A 4,235-nucleotide genomic window follows, 5' to 3' on the forward strand; every position below is an offset into this window, starting at 1 on the left:
GAGGCCCAGAAGTTAAAAAAAAAAAAAAAAACGTTTTTGTAATTTTTAATATTATTTTAAATTTTTAATCATATTAAAAAATATTTAATAATTAAAATAATATATACCAAACATTTAAAATACCAAATTTATTTAATAAAGATCCTAAAGTAGTCAATTATACAATTTTCAATTTTTCAAAAGGTAAAAATTAACTATTTTTCATAGTTTCAACTTTAACTAGATAAGTTCTACTTGAAATTTTCTAACATGTTTTTATTTTTGACTCTCGTTTAGATAAATTTTTTAAAAAAACATGAAACAAATCTCAAATAAAAGGCTTTAAAAAAAAGAAAAAAAATTAATAAAGTGGCACTCATTGTCAAGGCGTAGCATTTCATTCGAGCCTCGTGGCTAAGCACCGTTTAGGCAAGCTTTTCAGAACATTAATTTTTAGTATAGTAATTTGTCACTTTATTTTTCTTTTAACCCTTTTGAAGAGAATAACGTGATGGGAGAAATTGATTCATAAAGTTGATAGTATTGGTTCTATTAATCAAAAAATTCAATTTTCCCTTGGCTAAAGATATGGTCTTTTAGGAGTATACAAAATTAAGAAAATGGAGCAGAAAATTGTTAAAACTATTTAAATAACTCACCAACAAATTTAACATGAAAGACAGAACATTTAGTTGCTATAATAATGTTCTTATATGGTAAGGATACCACTGTATTTGGAGTTTTGAGTTGAGTTTTACTCAACCCTCATAACTTGTTTCATTAAGCACCATCAACTTAATCATCAATTTCTATCCATTAGATATAACACCCTTCATATGGTGATGAAGAAAATGAGTGGAGAATTCATGAAATGGGCAATATGTTAATAGTATTTCATTTTCCCAACCTTATCCCCAATGAATAGTAAGCATTTGACTGTACTCCATATATTAGTAATTAAAATAGATGCATATTGAACATTTTCATAGAACTTAACATCTATTTTCCTTGGTAATCTTGTTCTTCATTTCTTTTATTCTACTTGTGTGAACATTATATCCTTAAACAATCCAAGACTGACAACCACAGTGCAACTTTATAGTAACCAATCTGTAGAACTTGCCATTTCACTTGGTAGAAAAGTCTTCTGATTATATAAAATCCCGCCAACATTTCTTCATATCTCCCAACTAAATCTAATTCTGTTGCATTGCTCTTATTGGTATATATTGTATTACTTGACTTAAATTGTTGAGATTGCAAAATTCTGCTTTCTGGTTACTTGCACAAACATGTCGCCGCCCAACCCATCTATCTGACCTAAGATGAAAGGTAAAAACATAAAAGTACTCTAAAGGAGAAATGGGAAAGAAGATTACCACTATCCTATTTGTACCTTCCACATAAACCTTGTTTCCAATAACAATAGATGGAAAATTCTTTGGATCTGATATGCTAGCCTGTTGGGAAAATTTTACATTTACTAGTGCCTTTCGGTTTCTTCAATTAGACAGTAGTAAATAAAAGGGCCATTCACATGCTAAACTTTATACCATTGATTTAGTCAATAACCATACAAATTGCAATAAGTATGTTTAGTCCTCATATTGCCCAGATGTATCCGACTTTACGAACTTAGGTTTTGCTTCATTAAGGTTAGTGCCAAAAAATTTGAAATAACACTTTTCCACGAGAGCCATGGCACAATTTTAGGAAGATTTGTATACATTCCATCACTGGGGGACTCATTGTGCTACTTTTAGTGGAATGTTGGGGGAAAACTTGCTATTGGAACTTTAGGTTGGGACCAATGTTATAATTTCCCTTTTTTTTTTATTATTTTTCGAATTTCAAAGTTGTAATGTCAGAAAGGAAAAGCTTGTACATGTAGGAGACAGGTTATATTAATTCATTAGATTTGAGACAAAAAACAATTTTATGTCAATCAGTCCTTCTCTGCCACCCGTTTGCCTATCAATCTCCCTAAACAAGGAGATTAATCCCTTAGAAAGAGAAAATGAATTCCTGCTACGGGAGATTGGCTAGGTGAATTTTTGGACCTTATGTATTACATCGTAACCTTTTTCTCATAAGTATGTTTGCACTCCATGGTCCATACTCTCAAAATATCATAAGAAGAAAAACCTAAAACTGTCACAAATGCTCTACTATTTAGTGTGAGTCAACTAAACTTATTTACTTATTTAGGTAATAGTTATTATAAACAAGATGCACCTTAGAGCTTCATCATAATGGAGAACAAAATAGAGGAAAGAGTAAGCATCACTTTGCCTACTTTATTGATTATTGGGTCAAAAACTATAGAGATTTGAGGAAACTACAGGGATTTAAGGAAGCGACTATACTATATGTACATAATAGGTTTATATAATTGTTTGTATATATATAATGTAATGAGATATGATTGGATAAGAATTTCTTCAATCAAGTAAAAAAAAAAACTTTCCCGTTCTCTTTTCGACACCTCATTTGTAAAATGAATCTGTAGAAATTTGTGAAATGCCATTTTTTTCGTAACATATAATGTGTAGAATATAGAAGAAGAAACAACACTTTGAACCTGTTATTAACATATTTCTTTTTTCTCCCTTTTCATTTGCAAGTTGTCAACATTATATTCATTTAAATCATAAAACTAAAAGCCTACATAAAAATTTCGAATGACACATTAAAATAAAATGATAGAATTTGGTTGTGAAATTTAGTGTAAAAAGTTGAAAAATATGTACAATTTTGAACCTGACGATAGTAATGGATTTGATTCTATGGATCATCGTAAATAGTATCAATTCCAGAAAGAAAAGTTCAAATTTTTTTGTAGGGTCACTTGAACCCACATGACCCCACATGGGTCCACCCATTATACTTGACATCAATGGGGCGCTAAAGAGCATTAGTTTCATTAAAATCGGTTGACTATTCATTGATGTCCTTCATAACCACAAATTCTTGAAAATGGACACATATCTCATCCTCTAAAGAATAGCCAATGTGAAGCTTTGATAAGAAAAGCCTCTGATAAGCAAAGCATATGACCAACTTTCGCATATCAAAAAAAAAATGTTGAAAAAAATCCAGTATTTATAGGAGAGCATGCCAAACTCTGGCAATACCACAAAGATGAAAATAAGATAAAAAATAACGCGTAATAAAGAAAACAATATTCTTCGAATAAAAGCGCGTATAATAAAGGAAAAATATTTTCCCCAAAAATCCAAACTAATTTGGGTAAAAAAAAAACCCTACAGTCTCCACATTGATACAAATTTTGATTCAACGAACAAAACTCCAAAATTTCTCAACTTGAAAAAGTAAATCTAATTGCAACAAAAAACTCAAACTCTTCAACAAGAACCAAACTTTCTTCAACACAAAAATACTCATCTTCTTCCACGGTATCCAACACGGATGCTTAGACCTAAACACCAGGTTTTCCAAAATTTACAAAGGATTAGAAATTACCAAACAGTATCGAAACATACACTGTAACAAAATCAACTCCCAATGATTTTATAGAATGCCCTTGGCTAGTCTCAACACCTTCAAAAAACTAAAAGCATATACAACCGAATCAGCATCCACATACCTATCTCTAATAGGTCTATTCTTAGCAGTTGAATACGATGGAACCACAGGTAATGGTGGCACAGTTTATTACCCATATCCTCCAAACTGGTCTGAGTAGTATTCTTCAATATGGACCCGAGCAAAATCCCAAAGGTAGAGTACGAAACTAAATCTCCACCATGGTATTAAATTTGTGCTAACTTTTCTTCACTAGTTCTCCCTGACCTTGCAAGGTGTATAATTGGGACCTCTTTCGCTCTACAACACGAACACCCTTCCGAACTCTCAAGACTCTACCTCCTCTAAAGAATTTGTGCCCTTTTGAATAAAGAGTACTCAACGAAATGAGATTCTTCTTCAAGTTTGGAATATGTCAAACGCGATCAAGTAATTTACATGTTCCATCCACAAGTTTCAATCTGACTCTACCAATACCAGCTACCCGACAAAGTTCGTTGTTACCTGTAACAACGACACCTTGCATCACCATTCCATATGTTTCAAAAAAAATCTCGATGGACACATATAGAATGCACATGCTATATCCAAAATCCACTCCTCGTAAGTTTGGATTATATGTTAGAAATCGTCAAAACATTTCATTTGCTCAAATAGTTCTCAGCTATGTTGGTTCCGTCTGAAGTATTTGATAGCTTTCCAAGATGTGC

The sequence above is a fragment of the Olea europaea genome, chromosome 19, assembly GCF_002742605.1.
Source record: "Olea europaea var. sylvestris chromosome 19, O_europaea_v1, whole genome shotgun sequence".
NCBI lineage: Eukaryota > Viridiplantae > Streptophyta > Magnoliopsida > Lamiales > Oleaceae > Olea > Olea europaea.